At 40.0% G+C, this 22,369-nt stretch overlaps 1 long non-coding RNA gene across 2 annotated transcripts; it reads right to left on the bottom strand.

Annotated features, from left to right (window-relative positions):
- Positions 1-12,683: 12,683 nt before the first annotated feature.
- LOC136520209 (uncharacterized) lies at positions 12,684-13,398 on the bottom strand. 2 transcript variants are annotated; one of them, XR_010775187.1, is made up of 4 exons: positions 13,283-13,398; positions 13,130-13,199; positions 12,935-13,033; positions 12,684-12,840 (listed from the first exon to the last, which is right to left on the bottom strand). It is a non-coding gene; the product is annotated as an uncharacterized lncRNA (long non-coding RNA). The 2 variants fall into 2 exon arrangements; XR_010775186.1 differs by having other exon boundaries at positions 13,130-13,374.
- Positions 13,399-22,369: the final 8,971 nt, after the last annotated feature.

Genomic DNA, 22,369 nt, shown 5'->3' with positions numbered 1-22,369 from the left:
ATGTGTAATCCCATGTGAAGGTAAACCGTGACGCGTAAGAGGGGGGTGAATTAGGCAACTTAAAAATCTAACTCCGAAACTATGACCTCTTTTTCTAACCCTAGCAAAATCTATGCAAAAGATAAATTATCTAAATATGCAACTACGGTTTTGCTACTGTGTTGCTATCTCTATCGCAAAAGGAGTAATACAATCAATGTAAATACGGAACCTAAAGAGTAAGGTAGAGATACGCAAACTCCCGTCGACGACTCCGGTATTTTTACCGAGGTATCGAGAAGCGCGCAAGCTTCCCCCTAGTCCTCGTTGGAGCCCCTCGTAAGGGCCAAGCTCCCGGTCGGGTAACTCCGTTGATGGCCTCAGGCCTTTCCCACGCGCAAGTGGGTCTCCGACGTGCCTTCCGGCAAGCCTCTTCCGAATGCTCCCCGCTGTCTTCACTATCAAGCTTCCGGCCGAAACGCCGCGGGCCTTGTTCCCTCCGGTACACGGTGGCGGCGACACCACAAACTCGGTTGGTGTGATCTCGCAAGACTACAAGCCCCTCTGATGTACAACAATGGTGCTCGCAAGCACTGAGTTATAAGAGGTATGCAAACCTCACTAAACACTAGGCCTAAACCTAGAGCAAGCGCATAAGCGGTGGTCTAATCAACCTAAGCACTTCGCAAAGCACCTACGCTAATCACCTAATGAAACACTAAGCACTATACAAGTGAAGATCACTTAAATGGTGTATCAACACCCTAGATATGTATCCTTAGCTCCACCCTTGCCATTTGGCCGGTTGGAGGTTGTATTTATAAGCCCCACTGAGAAAGTAGCCGTTGGGGACGAAATCCCGCTTTTCAGCTACTGACCGGACCCTAGAGTCGTCCCGACCGTTGAAGCCATCGGACGCGTCCGGTTGATTTTCTTGTTCAGCGTCCGGTCGCTGCTGCTGACGCCTGCTGTTGCCGAGCCACTGATCGGAGCGTCCGGTCACTTTCCTCCAGCGTCCGGTCGCTTCTGTGAGCTCGTTTCTTTGCGTTCTTGCATGCGGCTTGGTTCCTATCTTCATGCTTGGACTTTGCTTGATATCTTGGGTCTTCTCTTGTGCTCCTAAGGTCTTGCTTGAGGTGTTGATCATCGGATCATCACGTCGCCTTTGTCCAAGTCACGTCTTGCATTCTATTGAACTATAAAACAATCACTTACAAATTCATTAGTCCAATTTGGTTGTGTTGGTCATCAAACACCAAAATTCAAAGTAAATTGGCCTAGGGACCATTTTCCTTACAATCTTCCCCTTTTTGGTGATTGATGACAACACGACCAAAGCATGCAAATAATATAATTTTGAAATTTAAAAACTACCTACTTGCTAGGATGCAATGCAAGAGGCAAAATTATATGATGCTAAAAGATACTACTTGTAAGACTATATAAAAACTTATCTTGCCCTTGCAAATGTCCCTATGTGGTACTATGGATTTAAGCCCTACTTTCTACAAATTCTTCCCATTACATAGGCTAATCTATAATCCACTATCCTCCCTTTCTCAGACCATTACTACAAATTAATGCTTGCTTTTGGTTCTATAAAATCTCCCCCTTTGGAATCAAACACCAAAAAAAGAAGACATTAGTAGCACAAGGGGGGTTCAAATTTTGTGATCCTTTGTGTGTAGAGTGAAATAGATTACAAAATTTGACTCTCACATTATATAGACTAAGCCCCCTAAATATATGCATAGATATAATAGAAGGCAAAGCATAAGCATAATTGGCAAAGTATTGCACAAGAGAATTTAATCTATATAATGCACGGAGAAAGCATATAAATATCAAAATGAAATCAACATGATGATATCGGTTTAGAAATACCACATGTGGAAACCAATTTGATTTCTACCACTTGCACTCGGTGGTGGATATTTGAAGTATGATACTTAACTCCGAGGACTCCATTTTCCTTGCAATGAGACTACTACACACATGATAAGCTTGAAAAGGTGTTAGTCTCAAAGCATCCAACTTGTAGAGTAACCTCCCCCTAAATTTGTGCACACAAGTATGGAATACTTGTAGGAAACATGCACATTGATTTTAGAATAAAAAATACCACTTGAAAGATGACATCACAAGAATGTGAGAGTCATTTTCGAAGGCGATATTCAGGAGAAATTATCTACAATTTGGACTTTGGCACATATTAGATGAACAACTGAAGGACAAGCTATGTGTCATGCTCCTAAATAATTTTAAACCATGTAGGATTGCTCCAAGGAATAAGAATAAAACCAAGCAAGCCTACCATATGAAATACCTAGTGTATGCATGACTAAATATATAAGAATGCAAATGCAAACCTAGGCATGAGGAGTAACTAAATGCTAAAAGATTCCAATTGTAGGAAAATTTAAATCTAATACCAATTGAAGTATGAAGTAAATTGAATCTAGTTACCTAACATGGGAAAGGGAATTTGGGTCCATAGTATTCACTAACCCACTTGGCAATGATTTTGACCATCATGATGCACCCCATGAATTGCATCAACACTTTGCTAAGTCTCCAAATTCCACGAAGTCCATAGGACTTCTCACTTCCCTTTCGGGATCTAAACCTTTTTGGTGCTCTTCATGTTGGAGATGATTTTCTTTGGCACCCAAAAGCGTTTGAACCCATTGTTGACTTGCTTGTTTACCTTGATGGCCACCACCTTGTTATTTTTCTTCTTCTTTAGCAAGTATGGTGTGGAGGCCTTCTTGTCCACCTTGTTGGTGTAGGTGTTGGAGAGCTTGCTTGTTTGCTTCTTCTCTTTCTTCTTTGCTCCTCCTCATTCTTCACCTTGCACTCATAAGACTTGTGGCCTTCCTTGTGGCACACGTAGCAAACCACGGTTTGTCCTTCATTAAGCTTCTTCACTCCCTTGACGGTGTTATCTTGATGAAGTTAGGCTTGCTTCGCTTTGTCTTTCACTTGAGTCAAGTCCTTGGTGAGGCGAGCTACTTCTTGCTTGAGTTGCTCATTCTCCTTTGCAACCTCTTGTGTGCATGTATCTACAACAACTTTCTCAACACAAACTTAGTTGCACAAAGGTGAGTCTAAACATAAATCATTACAAGAAGTAGATGCATCCTTTTTAGACATGTTAGAACTTTTCCTTTTAGATGCCTTAGTGGGAGTTGTACTAACGGCTTCAAGATTAGCAACTTTATTAGTTAGCTCATCACAATGTTTGCACATGGTTTCTATTTTAGCAAGCAAACTTTTATAAGCATCTTGTGAGCTAGCTAACTTTTCTTTTAATTTTTCATTTTTCTTTACAAGTTGCTCATCATTGATTGTGCATGCATTTGTTGTTGCACTAGCCTCAAGTTGCTCAATTTTAGTAGATAGTTGAACATTAAGATTAGCAAAATTCTCATATTGTTCAAGCAAAGTTTGGTATGCTTCTTGTGAACTATCTAGCTTTTCTTTTATTTTTCCGAGCTTTTTTTGTTGACTAGTGCAAACTTTAGCATAATTAAGGTTTTGTTGCACAATTTCTTTATAAGAAGGTATTTCATTATCACTATCACTCTCACTAGAGGTGAGCTTTCGTTACCTCGTGCCATAAGGCACACACGAGAAGAGCTTGATGATGAGTGTTTGCGCCCTCGCCTCTTGTGATGGTCTTTTTCTTCACTTGAAGAATCATCCCATGTCCTTATTGATGTGAGGGCTTGTTTCTTGCATGCCTTCTTCTTTGTCTTGGGTGTGGGCTTATTTGGACAAACTTCCATAAAGTGTCCTATCTTGCCGCATCCATAGCATCCTCTCTTTCTTTGCTCATTTCTTTGATTTGTGAAGATGAGATCTTGGATTTGGATGGGCATACCCTTGATATTGAGCTTTTGGATCATTTTCTCCACCTTGTTGATTAGTTTGATTGGTTCTTCATCAAGGTCGGAGGTGGAGGAGGAAGATTGATCATCAACACTTGAATCTTCATCATTATCATCTTCTTCTTCTTCACTTGAGGAGCTTGAGCTTGAGCTTGTCTCAACTTGCTTGCTCTTCATCTTCTTTTTCTCGCTACATGCGAGAGATTTGCCTTTGCTTGATGAAGAGGCTTCTTCTTGACCCATCTTGCGTGACATTTCAAATACCACTATCTTACCAATGACAATGGCTAGGGTCATGGTGCTTAAGTCATCCATGTTGTGAAGGATGGTGATGATGCTTGCATATTTTTTTTGTGGTAGCATGGAGATGATCTTCCTCACGATGTCCACATCATCTACTTTGTTAGTCCTATTGAGTGGAGCTCATTGATAATTAGATTCAAACAACAATACATATCACGAACAAGCTCATCATCATTCATTGTAAAGGTATCATAATTTTGCTTAGCTAGACAATGCTTTTGCTCACGGACATTAGATGTGCCATCATGGAGCTCTTGGAGTTTTAACCATATTTCATTTGCCGTATTTAAAGTGAATACTTGGTTAAACACATCCATGCTAAATGATTCAAACAAGCAATTCTTAGCTCTAGCATTAAAATGTATTTCCTTTTCATCACTCTTTGTGGGTTTATCGGGATTCTTAATGGGTTTCATCCCGTCACGAGTGACTCTCTAAACTCCCAAATCAACCGCCTCAAGGTAGTAAGCCATTCTAACTCTATAATTAGGGAAGTTAGTGCCGTCAAAGTGCAGAGGCCTAGAGCTATCCATCCCAACCACTCAAAAAAGCATCGGCTCAATGGCGATTAAGCTAAATGTCTAAATTGAGCCAACCGGCTTTGATACCAATTGAAGGTAGACCGTGACGCCTAAGAGGGGGGGGGGTGAATTAGGCAACTTAAAAATCTAACTCTGAAACTATGGCCTCTTTTTCTAACCCTAGCAAAACCTATTTAAAAGATAAACTATCTAAATGTGCAACTACGTTTTTGCTAGTGTGTTGCTATCTCTACCACAAAAGGAGTAATACAATCAATGTAAATGCGGAAGCTAAAGAGCAAGGTAGAGATATGCAAACTCCCATCGACAACTCTGGTATTTTTACCGAGGTATCGAGAAGCGCGCAAGCTTTCCGCTAGTCCTCGTTGGAGCCCCTCACAAGGAATCCCTTGCAAGGGCCAAGCTCCTGGTCGGGTAACTCCGTGGATAACCTCGGGCCTTCCCCACGCACAAGTGGGTCTCCGACGTGCCTTCCGGCAAGCCTCTCCCGGGTGCCCCCGCCGTCTTCACTATCAAGCTTCCGGCCGAAACACCGCGGACCTTGTTCCCTCCGGTACACGGTGGCGGCCACATCACAAACTCGGTTGATGTGATCTCGCAAGACTACAAGCCCCTCCGATATACAACAATGGTCCTTGCAAGCACCGAGTGGTAAGAGGTATGCAAACCTCACTAAACACTAGGCCTAAACCTAGAGCAAGCGTATAAGCGGTGGTCTAACCAACCTAAGCACTTCGCAAAGCACCTACGCTAATCACCTAATAAAACACTAAGCACTATGCAAGTGGAGATCACTAAAATGGTGTATCAACACCCTAGATATGTTTTCTTAGCTCCACCCCTGCCATTTGGCCGGTTGGGGTTGTATTTATAAGCCCCACTGAGAAAGTAGCCGTTGGGAACGAAATCCCGCTTTTCAGCTACTGACCGGACGCTGGAGTAGTCCTGATCGGACGCGACTGTTGGAGCCGCGAATAACTGATTAGACGCTGCCAGCGTCCGGTCACTTGCCACCGGACGCGTCCGGTCGCAAGTTCACCGCTCTGGAACCTCTCTGTACTCGATCGGACGCTGCTAGCCTGCGTTCGGTCAGTTTGCCACCAGCGTCCGGTCACTTGCTGGGTGTGTTGTCGGATTGATGAACAGTGCCATCGGTGCGTTCGGTCAATTTTCTTGTTCAATGTCCGGTCGCTGCTACTGACGCCTGTTGTTGCCGAGCCACTGATCGGAGCGTCCGGTCACTTTCCTCCAGCGTCCGGTCGCTTCTGTGAGCTCGTTTCTTCGCGTTCTTGCATGTGGCTTGGTTCCTATCTTCATGCTTGGACTTTGCTTGATATCTTGGGTCTTCTCTTGTGCTCCTAAGGTCTTGCTTGAGGTGTTGATCATCGGATCATCACGTCGCCTTTGTCCAAGTCAAGTCTTGCATCCTATTGAACTACAAAACAATCACTTGCAAATTCATTAGTCCAATTTGATTGTGTTGGTCATCAAACACCAAAATTCAAAGTAAATGGGCCTAGGGTCCATTTTCCTTACACCATGGCTTGAGTCTATCCTGTTCAACTGCTAGATCTTTCCCTTCTTATACTACTATTTTATAAAAAATGCATATTTAAGCTCAAGAACAAACAACCCCATAGCTGGCCCTACCCTACCAAAAAAAGTGGCATCAAGATCATTTTTGCTTATTTCTCCGTAGCTAACTTTAGAGAAACTCCAAAAAACTCTTTATATACTTCCTTTTTGATAGGAATAAATATTTCTAGGAAAAAAGCACTCGAACAATTTTTTTAGTTAGATCTCCGAATATTGCTATATTCTATTACTTGTTTCTCACTAGCCAAATGTGGAGAGCATAGATGGCTCTCCAAAGTGCACATAAGATAGAAAAATTGTTGCAATGTAGGAAGATACTGAGAACGATTCTTATTCAAATGACTCGCCAAATGAGCATTTTAGGGAACATTTTTGGAGGTACTACAAGAATGGTCGATATTTTTAATATGTGAATATCTAACTAAATAGGGGCTGTCAAGAATCCTGATATAAGAGATATCAATTTAAAATTGTAAAATATAAATAAACATAACATTGATCATTACCATGCAAACATTAATAGCATAATATAAGGAATAATATTACATGATTTTTTCATTCAAAAACTAGAAGAAGCATATGAAAACATAGATAATGTAGAGAAGTATGTAAAACTTAATTGCACGCTATTTGGTTAAAGATGACGTTAATCCAATTCAGGACGGTTCAGTGATCCACGTAGAGAAGGAAACTTAGAAAAAGATAAACTTAGTATTCTCAATAAAAACATGAAATACATGCGTTGATTTTAAATAAAAAAATTAGAGAAATGGAGAGGCCTCCATGGTCCATATATGTAAATAAACATATACCCCCTCCGTCCCAAAATAAGTGATGTTTTTTACTTTTACACTTCTTGTTTGACCGTTCGTCATATTCAATTTTTGTGTGTAAATAATAAAATAAATAAGTCAGTATTAAAGTATCTCTAATGATAGAATAAGTCATAACAAAATGAATAATATTTACATAAAAATTTTGAATAAGACGGATGATCAAACAAGAAATCCCAAAATAAAAAAACATAACTTATTTTGGGACGAACGGAGTAGTGAATAAAATTTATTAACATTATGAACAATGTATATCATTTTGATAGTGTTATACTGCTATATTATACTAATAATAGCAAACATTCTCGTGCGTTGCAACGAGAGAAAAAAAGCTATCAAATGTCTAACCTGTTCGCTTCATCTTGTTGCACAACTGCAGCGCCCACGACACCTTAATTTGTATAGATGCTACTTTTGATGTTGTGAGTGGTTGCTGCAGCAATCACAAACGAACGGGCTTATTAATGTAAGCAAGGATCACAATGTTACGTATCTATTTATTTTTTTTATCTATTTATAAAATTTTAAAACTATACTTTATTTCATGATAACCATGGCAACCATAATATAAGTTAATATTGGCAATAATATGAAAATTTCCTATGAATTATGTATTGAATTAAAATACAATATTGATAGATTTTTTCTTTTATTATTGTAAGGCACGAAATATTTACTCGCAAATATATTATAACTTTAGTTTTCATTACTATCCATGTTTTGGTAGAGTTAGATATCAAGTTTTGTGACTTGTTTTAAGGATCCATAAGAATATGTAATTTTAATATTTTATTAAAGTCACCAAGGGGTTAGTTGTCATCATGTCTCGGTTTTCACTTGTCAGCCTTTATCGAAAGTGGCACTGGTATATGCGGACAACTTAGATATTTGCATTGTTATGTGCGGATAGCTTGGAGAAATATTTGTTTTGATTAGATTGGATGACAAACTGCTCAAGATTAGTTTACAGTTTAATAACTAGTTAAGCCATCGGCTAATTCATGTCATAATTATAATTTATTTCTATTTAAAACTAACTACTTAGTAATAGAAATATTTGTTTATTAAGTAAGGATCAAAGTTTCAAAGACCCTAATACTGTATTTATTATTTATCTATTTTAGTAGGGAAAAACAGAGTTACTTCATCATAAAATTAGAAATAAAAAATTAAAACACGGAAAGGACAGCATGGCAAAAAAATCAGGGGAAATCACCATGGGGCGGGGACGCCACTTTCACCAAACCCTCAGGTACGGAACCCAAACAAGCGGTAGAAGATAAAAAAAGAGAAAGCAGCGGAAGTAGAAACTGAGACGGAAATAGAAAAAAGAACGCGAACACAACACGAACACGATGATTAGGTTGGACGAAAGTCTATAAGTGGCAGAAACTTTGCTTCTTTATTATTAGGTATAGATTAAGCCTGTTCGTCTCACATATACATGTCAATCTAAGTTAGTCCTAAGTTAAATCTTTTTTGTAAGTTTGATTACTAATATTTATAAAAATATATTTTACTCAACGGTTGCTTAATTAATAATCACATATTGTCAAAGTATTTTCTATACGAATTTAGTAATGTCAAGCTTCTTTAGAACTTTAGATATGGATAGACTATATATATTAAACTAAATTAAAAGGGTTTTGTTGTTTGTGTTGCTTTTCCTACTTATCTTTTTTCCTCTTATAAAAGAAATCGAGGTACATCTCCTACCGTCTTTTTAGGAAAAGGACTTACATTCCTAGCTAGTCGGCGTCCATCAGACCATCACCCTATACAGTTAGCATTGTGATAATAATAAAGCAACAAAGCTATGTATATATATCTATATGAATGTAGTTTGAGAGACAGAGAATGAGATGCCTTGTGTTGTGATCCTTACAATTATCAGCACACACCCACATAATAATACTTTTTAGTATATATATATATATATATATATATATATATATATATATATATATATATATATATATATATATATATATATATATATATATATATATATATATATATATATATATATATATATATATATATATATATATATATATATATATACTCCATCCGTCCAAATTATAAGTTCCGGCTTTTCTAGATAGCTACATTATGCTATATATATGCACCTAGATTGTTTAAATACGTAGTAAAAGTTATGTATATTTAGAAAAGCCAGAACCACTTATAATTTAGAAAGGAGAGAGTATTCATTATATTAGCTCAGCTCGCACTAGAAGGGGCATGTGCCGATGCTCTATAGTGACGTTCATTTTTTTCAACGTGAGGAATCTCCCCATTCCCATTGAACATCAACGGAAATACAGAATTCAAGAGTTATCAAGGAGTAAGGACTAGAGAAACTAGGAAACCTTACAACCAGCTATGACCAAGGCTAACCGGCCTGTTTTATCGTAACCACATATGCGTCCACGCAGTGACGTACATGTACTTGTAACATCGTCATCGTATCTTAGAGCTCTTATGCTGCAGCGTGCACGTGTACATATACATGCACGCACGTATATATAATGGTGCACATCGATTGATAGAATGAGGGAGGCTGATAAACTAAAGGCACGTTTGGTTTCTTCACTAGCATAGCTAGCCCCGCGTGGGCAAGATTTTTCTTACCAGACTCTGCCCTGTGGAACCATTTCGTCTCTCTTGTGCTAGCAAGCTAGGGAACTTAATTAGCTTGCCCACACAAGCTCCGTGGTCCTCTGGCTAGAGAGAGTCCTCTGAGTGAAGGATCCAGGCATTCTCCCTAAAGAAGCAAAAAGTTTACCTAACGCTAATAAGAAATACTCATATTAATTAACAAAGATGTGATTGTGACTGTGTGATAACCGAGTCAAAAGAGGCATCTTTTTTACATAGGAATGGGAATGGCCGAGGTTAGCTTTGAGGCATGGCTTGGCCCCTACCCTGTCCCCTTGATCTCGTCCTTGGCTAGCTGTCCAAAATGGAATGCATCACTGCACCATCACCGTCGTCGATGTGACCGGCATCAACGACGATTGGCTGGCTGACCCTGACTCGGTCCCCAACAAGTTAAGCCGGCCTAACACAGCAAACTGACCACCGACGTACTACTCTTTCTCTGCCTTTGGAAACCAAAACAATGCAATGTTTGAATTGTATATTTTTGCCCATGCATGTTGTCGTTGTTGTATCTTTATTTAATTTTTATTTGTTATTACTGCAAGCATCATTGGAAAACATATATATACGCATTGGTTTAATTGGAAAACTTCTAGCGCGGCCTACAAATAAATAAACACCGACATAAAACATTCCCTACTTAACAAGCTACTAGAAAGGTAGGCCTTCACGGTGGATTAGCAGGATGGCAGAGGAACAGCATGCAGCCACGCACGCAGTACTTGCACCCATGCATAAAGGCGCCTCAATTAAAGCCTGCGTCTTTGTTTATTCTTGACTGAAATGAGCCGGCTGCTAATAAAAGGGGGAAAAAGGTGCTGTGCGCATCGCGTGGAGTGAGTTCATTCAGTCAAATCCGGCAGTGCATGCAGATGCTGTGCAACATTGACAGATGTAGTCGTCATCTTCAACCTTCAGGCTCTCCTACTCAAAAGAACCATGACAAAAATTTTTGGAGGGACTCTAGAGGAACTCTACGAGATCAACAGCGGTAGGGGGCTTGAGCCCCCCTCCCCCCGCGCCCCACCACTTGATTCGTCCCTGCTGCGCAGTACAACCATCGTAAGGGCATATTTGGCACAACTCTTCAGTGCTCTAGTTCCTGCTACAAAGGAAAGCTAGGAGGAGCCATGATAGTCGGTTGCGTCGGTGGGCCGATGCAACGTTCGCACGTCAGTGCCTAAGCCAGCGTAGGGTGAGGGCGATGCCCTTAAGCATCGCATACACCACAAACACGAGTCCTCCACCACCCGCGCATGACATGAGTGCAAAGCGGGCTTGCCTGAATACCGTTCTCGGGGCGCGCGGCCGGTGATGGTGGAGTGCTATCAGCTGGGAGGGGCGGCAGCGGCGGCGGTGGAATGTTACCAGCTAAGAGAGGCGTCGGCGGCGGTGGAATGCTACCAGCTCGGAGGGGCGCTGGCGGTAGAATGTTACCAGCTGGGAGAGGCACCAGCGGTTGAGCATACTTATAGGCAGAAGAGTGAGGCGGTCGCATAATAGGTGTGTTGATCGACCCCCTCTAGGTGACCCGACCTCACGATCCACCAGCTTGCTATGATCCACGACTCATAGTAGCCCCTGAAGGCAGTTGATAGTTGGGGATACCATTATCACATCGCTTGTGTGTGCATCTTTGCATGGGTTTGTGGGCCCTTTCATCCAAGTAACTTCCATCATGGCCACTCAGGTGAACCAACGTTGATGATCCTTGGGTCCTTGTTGATCTAGTGTGTGTTTCCTTGTTGCATGTGAGTAAAATTGGGGGAGAATGGACCCATGAGCAGTCCCTATACTTGCGTGATGCAAGCATGAAGAAACAAATCGATGTAGAGTCGCAGCTAGCAGACGGGTAGTCGGCTTTCCTATAGCATGCATGCTTGTTTGTTGTCGGCCTTGGCCTATAGTTATTACGAGAGGGACATGGCACTACTACAGAATGGACTTGTTGTCCCGGGCGGTAACGGCCTTTAGTCCCGGTTACCGCGCCGGGACAACGATCCCGGGACTAAAGGTGGAACCTTCAGTCCCGGGTCATAAAGCCGGGACTAAAGAGGGACCTTTAGTCCCGGTTGGTGTTACCAACCGGGACTAAAGGCCCTCCAGCCGAGCAAACCTGGCGCACCCTTTAGTCCCGGTTGGTAACCCCAACCGGTGATCTAGTGTGTGTTTCCTTGTTGCATGTGAGTAAAATTGGGGGAGAATGGACCCATGAGCAGTCCCTATACTTGCGTGATGCAAGCATGAAGAAACAAATCGATGTAGAGTCGCAGCTAGCAGACGGGTAGTCGGCTTTCCTATAGCATGCATGCTTGTTTGTTGTCGGCCTTGGCCTATAGTTATTACGAGAGGGACATGGCACTACTACAGAATGGACTTGTTGTCCCGGGCGGTAACGGCCTTTAGTCCCGGTTACCGCGCCGGGACAACGATCCCGGGACTAAAGGTGGAACCTTCAGTCCCGGGTCATAAAGCCGGGACTAAAGAGGGTCCTTTAGTCCCGGTTGGTGTTACCAACCGGGACTAAAGGCCCTCCAGCCGAGCAAACCTGGTGCACCCTTTAGTCCCGGTTGGTAACCCCAACCGGGACTAAAGGTTCACCCTTTAGTCCCGGTTGGGGTTACCAACCGGGACTAAAGGTTCCTTTTCTTTTTCTTTTTTTTGTTTAATTTGTTTTCAGTTCAGTTACACATATTTGTTTAATATATAATATGTTTTTATGTACGTATTCTATACTGCTAATATAAATACACGCACGCATATAAATACATCTAATTCTCATCTCAAGCATTATTCGAATAAAGTATGAAACTATATATATTATAGATATATATGTATATATACAACACTTTCATAATCTTGTTCTCGAAAATAACGATATCAATAAACATTTAATTTACATCATTAGTTCCTTAGATCAAAGTAGAACTCGCCGTTGGGATTTAGCACTTTTTCTAGAAGATATCCTGCTATTGACTCTTGAATTGCTTTCAGATGGTCTTTTTGCATGACCCTTCGTTTCAACCATTCAGTCTTGCATTTGAAATAAAAGGAAAAGTATTAATACATATATATATATAAATATATATATTCATTTAAAAATAAATAAAAAATGATATATACATACTCTGAGGACATCTTCAGGAGTTCTTCTTATGTATGCAGTGATAAATTCACAAACGTAGTATCCACACAAGTTATTACCTGGTTCCTGCCGCAAACACCACTATACGAGAAGAAGATTATTCTCAGCATCTCACACGTAAATTGAAGTACGATATAGTAATTAAACATGTGGGGAAGTATATATAGTACTACTTACTGGTATTTCAACTACATTAAGTGGTGCCTTGCAATCCTTACGGTGTTGCCGAATAAACTCTTTCCAAACCCTGTGCGACCAATAATGTACGATCGTTAATAAATTATGGCAAAGTCTATTCAATAATAGTTGTGCGCGAGAGATCGAAATTACCCCTGGATAATGTCTATCATATCTTGGTATTGTGCTCGCTCTTTTCTCAATGAGTCCAAGATTACTAACTGACTTGAGTTTAACTCAATGACAATGAGTATCCAGTGAAACCTGCATTGGTTTATACACACACGTACATGCATATAAGTTGTATTGATATTACATAAAATGTGTAGACTACATTATTATTAACACTTACTCAAAGTTGTACGGGAAAAGTATTGTTGTCTTATCGTGCTGCTTCACGAAGAACATCATGATATTCTCCTGTGCTTCAGATACCCATCGCTCCTTGACAATAACACCGGTTTTGAATACGATATAAGGATCAATGAAGCCAACACTGGTGTCTTGTATTCTTTGGAGCTCTGACATCTGGAATCTATATATAAATATAAGTTACATGTGAGGATAATTATATACACGTACGCATGGAAGTGAGTTTATTAAATAAAAGTAAGAATCACTTACAAACAAAAGGAGCTAATGATTGATTTGTCCAGAGCGTCCAAGTGGAATAGTTGATGCAATTCTTCGAAACTAATATGTAAGATGTCATCGCCACGGAAGTAATGATGGTCTCTAAATCTGACAAAGATCCACTCCTCACCCCTGCCACACGCCTGCATGTACCACTTGTTGAGCAAGTACATTTGCGTACCCAATTCATTCAGAGCCACAGGGTTGTACAGACTTTTGCCATATTTATAAGTCTTCCAGGTATCAACTTCCAGGTTCTGGATTGGAGCTTTGCCCGTCAATTGATCCAAGGTTAAACCAGTATCTTTAAAAAAAGCATTAAGGGCTTGAACCGACACTTCTCCAGAGTTGTCTGGTCGATAGACTTCTATGTTGGAACCATATTCATTAGCAACAACAAGATTTTGCATTGGTTGCTTCTGCTGTCCGAGCTGTGGGACATCCTTCCCTGATGCTCTTTTCCTTTTCTTATCTGCATCATGTGACTTCACGAGGGAGCGGTCATAGTCTGATAGTGGCGAAGGCTTACGAAGTTCAATTATCTTTTTCTTATGAGCATCGACCTTCTGCCTCAGCACATCTCGTGGTATGTAAAAGTATGGCTTCTCCTTAAGCTTTGCTTGACTCTTGTTTTTGATATCTATAAAAAAATCTTTTACTTTTTTGTCTTCTTCAGCTGCTATTTGCTCATCAGTCTTTTCAGGAAGTATTTCTTGAGAAATAACTCTTTTTCTCGGGGTCTTCTTTGCCGCCGGGACCTTAGACGTCTTTGTAGTGCGTCGCTGTGGAGGGGGTGGGGGCGGTGTTGGAGATCGGCGTGGAGGCGATGAGGCCGGTGTTGGTGGAGACCGGCGTGGAGACGTTGGAGATCGTTGTGGAGGCGGTGGGGCCGGTGTAGGAGTTGGAGATCGTTGTGGAGGCGATGGGGCCGGTGTAGGAGTTGGCGATCGCCGTGGGGATGAAGTCGTCTCGCCCCCCGCGACGCTGTGATGAGATGGGGAATGAATGATTAGGCTAGGCTGGGGAGAGACCCTGCTATAAAAACAATTTGTGTGTCAATTATTTTTGAAGCCAATAGAAAATTAATGGAAAATAATATTTCATTCACTTTCATTCGTACCTAGGGTGAGGTAGGGGAAGCGGTGGCGCCCCAGGAATGATGATGAAGCGTTTACGCCATTGAATAAATGTCTTCTCTGTTTCTCCTAGTGTCTTCTCCCCATCACCGCCTTCAATGTCAAGAGTAACATTGCTGTAACCTTTGAGCACTCTATCGACTAAGACGCTAGCATATCCAGGTTGAATAACTGACCCATGGATTTTTGGTGTCTTCGTTCGGTCTATTGGAGATACAACCCCGACAGCCACCATGATTGATGCATTACCATATGGAATGTGCAGCTCACATTTTGTTAGAGGCTCGGTAATGTCATCAACAGGGAAGCGCAACCCAGCGTCGTCTTGAATAACTGGCAGCTCCGTTGAAGCACAACTGCTTTTCATCTGACCAACGGGGCTAATGGTGACTCCCAGCGTTGATTGCGATTGCATTTGACTCATTGCTAGCTGCACTTGCCTCTTGATCTCCTCCTGCATTCTTGCCTCAAGAGATTTTTCTCGTTCACGTGATTCAAGCAATGCTTGTCGTGACTCATCAACAAATTGCTCCAATGCACGAATTCGTTCTACCTCCTCATCCTTCTTTCTCTGGCGGCTTCTGTAGGTATCCTTGTCTGCTGGGAATGCGTGTAGCCACAGAACCGCCCCATAGCCTCTTGTTCGACCACCGTGTTCGGGATTCTCTAGGGCATATGTCAATTCATCCTTCTCTCTGTTGGGCTTGAAAACACCACTATCAGCTTCTTCCCTAGCACGAGCTAGTCTCTGTGTTGCTCTCTCAATTTTTTGGCCGAAAATTAGCTTGCCAGTGTCTGGGTCTAGGCTTCCCCCATGAGCGTAGAACCAATTCTTCACGCGTTGAGGCCAGTTCTTTTCTATTGTTTCAAGTATGATTCCCTTGGCAGTAATCTCTGCTTCTAGGTTCTGCCACTTGGGAATAGCACTCCTATAACCACCTGATCCCATGCGATGATGGTATTGCTTCTGTCGGGCATTCTGCCGATTCCTCATCACACGTTCCTCACTGTCTTGAGATGTCTTGTATTCTACGAAGGCATCCCAATGGGACTCCAACTTGACAAACGCCTTAGCATTGAAATTCGGCGTAGCATTCTTCAAGATAAACTTTTTATACAATGTCTTCTTCCAACTCTGGAACAATGTTGCCATCTTCTTCATTGTCCAATCCCTCACTAGCTCCTTCAAAGCATCATCTGCTTGTAATGTGAAATGCTGAGTGATATCTCTCCAAGCTAGGTTCTTATCACGATCAGATACAAAACTAACATTAGGAGTGGATATCTTCTGCTTCCATTCACGAGCACTAACTGGGATCCTATCCCTTACAATGAACCCACATTGATTGACATATGTCTGAGCATGTGGTCCCAATGGTTTGCCGGTGTCGGTGTCGAATTCTGATATTATGAAATGGCCCTCTAATGGCTTTTTTGGCCCTCGGACTTTCCTACTTTTGTCGGTGGTTGATGTAGATCCAGAGACCGGCTACATGAGTAGAAACACAACGATTAACAATAAATATACGTACGCATGCATCTATAAGAGATGATAGATAATCGAATATACCTCGCCAGTATTTTCTTGCGCGACAATTTGTTGATCTTCAACCACCGGCATATTCAGGATATCCTCATAATCAGCAAAGTACTGACTCGTGTCATCTACATCCACATTGGTGCCGGCGTTGATAATATCCGCCATTATGTCATCACTCAAGTTATCATCCGGAGCAGCCATTTGTATCTTCAAGATAACACATAGATAGAATTATTATGGTACATAACATAAGTACATGTGATAACACATATAGAATTACTAAATCCAATTAAATATAATAACACATAATATTTCATAAGGATAAACAATAATAAGGTATAGGCTTTGGAATCGAATCAAAAACACTTTCGATCCAAAAACATGGAAATAAGTACGTGTATATATATACACATAGAATGATACAATATATTTTCTCTCTCTCTCAACACATAGAAATAAGTGCATATGTCTATATCTCTAGATATGCATGTGATAACACATAGAATGTCTCTCTAGATACAATTTTCTCTCTCTCTCAACACATGAAAATAAGTACATGTATATATACATATAGAAATAATTAAGTACCATATGTACTATACATATAGAATCTCTCTCTAGATATATATATAGAGAGAGATAGAATATATAATTACTAAATCCAATTAAATAAATCTAACATGAAATTAGATAAAGTAGTAATAGATAATACATTTTAATCTAACATATATCAAAAACTATACTAAAAACTATCTAAAAAACTATCTAAATAAAGTACTAATTAAATTTTAATACATTTTAATCTAACATATATCAAATACTATAATAAAAAACTATCTAAAAAAAGTACTAATTAAATTTTAATACATTTAAATCTAACATATATCAAAAACTACTAATTAAATCTAACATTTTAATCTAATATTGGCCGCGCCGGCCGAGAGCAAGCTAGCTCTAGCAGGCTGGGGAGGCGGATGGCGTGGGCCGGCAGGGCATGCTGGCCGGCCACGCGCGGGGTCGAGCTGAGCACCTCGCGCGAGGACGACGTACGGCGGAGACGGCGGGGCTCGACGACGAGGCCGGGCGGGAAGCGGTCGACGGAGGGGGCTCGGGTGCGGGCAGAGACGGGATGCGGCCGGGCGGATGGCACGGCCGGGCGGGGGTAGAAGACGACGGCGGCGCGGCAGAGACGAGCTCGACGTACGGCCGGGCGGGGCTGGGGCGACGGAGGCGAGATCGAAGATGGCGGTGGCGGCGGCGATGATCGACGTGTAGATCGAAAGGTAGAAGATGAAACCGTTCGATATATATAGGCCGGGACCCTTTAGTCCCAGCTGGTAACACCAACCGGGACTAAAAACCCTTTAGTGCCGGCTGGTATTACCAGCCGGGACTAAAGGCCCAACCCTTTAGTCCCGGCTCGCCTTACAAGCCGGGACTAAAGGGTTTTTAGTCCCGGTTGGTGTTACTAGCCGGGACTAAAAGTATTTTGGCGGGCACCGAAATTGCCGCCCACCCTTTAGTCCCAGTTCTTGGTCTGGGCCGGGACTGAAGGCCTGAAAATTTTGGCAACCCGCCAGCGTAATTGGAAAGACCTGGGATTTTGATTTTGTTTAATACTAGGTTAATCAATTAATTCCATAGCAACTTCAATACTTTGCAATATTTATTTTAAAAAATTCTATTGATTAACTAATTATTTATTGTAAATAGGAAAATTTTGTAACCTAAAGTTTTTAATTTCTTTTATGAATATAGAATATAAATGTTACTAATACTAAGTATTTTGTTAATACAAAAATATATTTGTAACTTAAAATTAATAAAACTAATATTATTCGATAGGAAATTTATTATCACATTATTGTTACGTCAATGTTTCAATTTTTTCTCGGTTTTTGACCAAAATTGACAGGAAATTTTTGTTGAACCTATAAAAATAAAGAAAATGTAGTATTTTTTGTTCTACAACTTTCTCAAATGAAAAAATGGTCTATATAAGGATTGTATATATTGATGATATGAACAAACTTGGTATTCAAAACTTTTCAATTTTAGACAATCTAGGGTTCCGAAAACTAGTTTGTAGGCGTCGAAATTTAAAAATCACAAATTTGAACCATCCAAACTTTCTCAAATGGAAAGTTGACCAAAACAACAATTGTAGATCTTTTTGAGTTTAACAAACTTGGTATTCAAAACTTTTCAATTCGAAGTCATTTAGAGTCCATAATACTAGAGTCAAAGTGTTGTTTTTTCATTTGACCAAATTTGACTTGGTCAAACTTGCTCAAATGAGACACTAAATGACCTCAGATGAAAAAACTCTGAATACCAAGTTTGATCATCTCAGCAAGATCTACAATTGTTACATAGCTCATTTTCCCATTTGAGAAATTTTTATCAAACACTAGTCACAACTTTCCTTATCTCTTATAGACTTTCTAAAACTATGTCACACACTTTATGAAAATTGAACTACATTTTGTTCAAGCTTTCTCAAATGAAAAAATGGTCTATATAAGGATTGTAGATATTGATGATATGAATAAACTTGGTATTCAAAACTTTTCAATTTTAGACAATCTATGGTTCCGAAAACTAGTTTGTAGGCGTCGAAATTTAAAAATCACAAATTTGAACCGTCCAAACTTTCTCAAATGGAAAGTTGACCAAAACAACAATTGTAGATCTTTTTGAGTTTAACAAACTTGGTATTCAAAACTTTTCAATTCGAAGTCATTTAGAGTCCATAATACTAGAGTTAAAGTGTTGTTTTTTCATTTGACCAAATTTGACTTGGTCAAACTTGCTCAAATGAGACACTAAATGACCTCAGATGAAAAAACTCTGAATACCAAGTTTGATCATCTCAGCAAGATCTACAATTGTTACATAGCTCATTTTCCCATTTGAGAAATTTTTATCAAACACTAGTCACAACTTTCCTTATCTCTTATAGACTTTCTAAAACTATGTCACACACTTGTGAAAATTGAACTACATTTTGTCCAAGCTTTCTCAAATGAAAAAATGGTCTATATAAGGATTGTAGATATTGATGATATGAACAAACTTGGTATTCAAAACTTTTCAATTTTAGACAATCTAGGGTTCCGAAAACTAGTTTGTAGGCGTCGAAATTTAAAAATCACAAATTTGAACCGTCCAAACTTTCTCAAATGGAAAGTTGACCAAAACAACAATTGTAGATCTTTTTGAGTTTAACAAACTTGGTATTCAAAACTTTTCAATTCGAAGTCATTTAGAGTCCATAATACTAGAGTCAAAGTGTTGTTTTTTCATTTGACCAAATTTGACTTGGTCAAACTTGCTCAAATGAGACACTTAATGACCTCAGATGAAAAAACTCTGAATACCAAGTTTGATCATCTCAGCAAGATCTACAATTGTTACATAGCTCATTTTCCCATTTGAGAAATTTTTATCAAACACTAGTCACAACTTTCCTTATCTCTTATAGACTTTCTAAAACTATGTCACACACTTGTGAAAATTGAACTACATTTTGTTCAAGCTTTCTCAAATGAAAAAATGGTCTATATAAGGATTGTAGATATTGATGATATGAACAAACTTGGTATTCAAAATTTTTCAATTTTAGACAATCTAGGGTTCCGAAAACTAGTTTGTAGGCGTCGAAATTTAAAAATCACAAATTTGAACCGTCCAAACTTTCTCAAATGGAAAGTTGACCAAAACAACAATTGTAGATCTTTTTGAGTTTAACAAACTTGGTATTCAAAACTTTTCAATTCGAAGTCATTTAGAGTCCATAATACTAGAGTCAAAGTGTTGTTTTTTCATTTGACCAAATTTGACTTGGTCAAACTTGCTCAAATGAGACACTAAATGACCTCAGATGAAAAAACTCTGAATACCAAGTTTGATCATCTCAGCAAGATCTACAATTGTTACATAGCTCATTTTCCCATTTGAGAAATTTTTATCAAACACTAGTCACAACTTTCCTTATCTCTTATAGACTTTCTAAAACTATGTCACACACTTGTGACAATTGAACTACATTTTGTTCAAGCTTTCTCAAATGAAAAAATGGTCTATATAAGGATTGTAGATATTGATGATATGAACAAACTTGGTCAAATGGAAAGTTGACCAAAACAACAATTGTAGATCTCAAATGAAAAAATGGCCTATATAAGGATTGTGAAGTCATAACATATTACATAATATCCGTCTCTAAAACATAATATATTAAACATGCATCGTTGTATCATGCGGGCATAACAGTGAATTTCTTCTTGACGTATGACCCTTGGTTATGATCTTGTCGTAACCATGGAGTGTCTTCATCATTTAACATGATGCTTGGATCTTTCTTCACTATGAAGGGTGGAATTCGGACATTTCTTTCGTAATCTTCTGACATGTCTGACTTGTCTTCAATTCCTACTATATTTATTTTCCCAGAAAGAATTATGTGGCGCTTTGGCTCATTGATCATTAAGTTGATGTCTTCGTTTTTTCCTCTCTTTGATTTTGTAGACATGTCTTTCACATAGAACACCTGACTCACATCGGCAGCAAGGACGAATGGTTCCTCTTTGTATCCAATATTGTTGAGGTCCACTGTTGTCATTCCATACTCTTTGTCGACTGTTACCCCTCCTCCGGTCAGCTTCACCCATTGGCACCGGAACAAAGGGACTTTAAAATTAGGTGCGTAGTCTAGTTCCTATATCTCTTCTATGCGGCCATAATATGTTTGTATATTCCCATTTGGATTTGTGCCATCTATGCGAACACCACTATTTTGATTGGTGCTCCTTTTATCTTGGGTAACTGTGTAAAATGTATTCCCATTTATCTCGTACCCTTGGTACATGAGGATATGCCACGATGGCTGCCTAGCCAACAAATACAGTTGCTCATCAATATTGTCATCGCCTTGACATTCTTTTCGCAACCAACCACTGAAACTTTCCATGTGCTGACGCCTAATCCAAGCTTCAGTCTTCCCTAGAAACTTGGATCGTAAGAACTCCTTATGTATCTCGATGTACGGATGCACCAATGACGAGTTCTGAAGAACTGTGTAGTGTGCTTTATTGAAATAATCATCTTCCATGCCGATATATGTTTTCTTCCCTAAAGTTCCTTTACCACTGAGTCTCCCCTCATGTCGTGATTCGGGAACGCCAATCGGGGCAATGTTAGGAATAAAGTCAACACAGAACTCAATGACCTCCTCTGTTCCATAGCCCTGGGCGATGCTTCCTTCAGGCTTAGAACGGACTTTCACATATTTCTTCAAGACTCCCATAAACCTCTCGAAGGGGAACATGTTATGTAAGAACACAGGTCCAAGAATACTAATCTCCTTCACCAAATGAACTAGGATGTGTGTCATGATATTAAAGAAGGATGGAGGGAACTCCAACTCAAAGCTGACAAGACATTGAACCACATCATTCTGTAGAGTAGCTAGTTCCACTGGATTGATTGCCTTCTGAGAAATTGCATTGAGAAATGCACATAGCTTCACGGTGGCTAGACGTACATGTGGAGGTAGAATTCCTCTTAAAGCAACTAGAAGCAATTGCGTCATAAGCACGTGGTAGTCGTGGGACTTTAAGTTTAGGAATTTTTTATCTGGCACATTTATTATACCCTTTATATTGGAGGAGAATCCCGATGGGACCTTGATGCTGCTTAGACATTCGAACATGCTGTCCCTCTCTTCTTTGCTAAGCGTATAGCTAGCAGGACTTAAGTAATGACGTCCATCACTTGTCTTCTCTGGATGAAGGTTGTCTCGTTCTTTCATGCACTGCAAGTCCTGGTGTGCTTCAAGTGAATCCTTTGGCTTCCCGTACACACCCATGAATCCTAACAGGTTCACACAAAGATTCTTTGTCAGGTGCATCACGTCGATTGCGTTGCGGA

This window comes from Miscanthus floridulus, chromosome 18 (genome assembly GCF_019320115.1).
Source record: "Miscanthus floridulus cultivar M001 chromosome 18, ASM1932011v1, whole genome shotgun sequence".
Lineage (NCBI taxonomy): Eukaryota > Viridiplantae > Streptophyta > Magnoliopsida > Poales > Poaceae > Miscanthus > Miscanthus floridulus.
The sequence above is the reverse complement of the archived record's forward strand: the minus strand, read 5'-3'. Positions and strand labels throughout refer to the sequence as shown.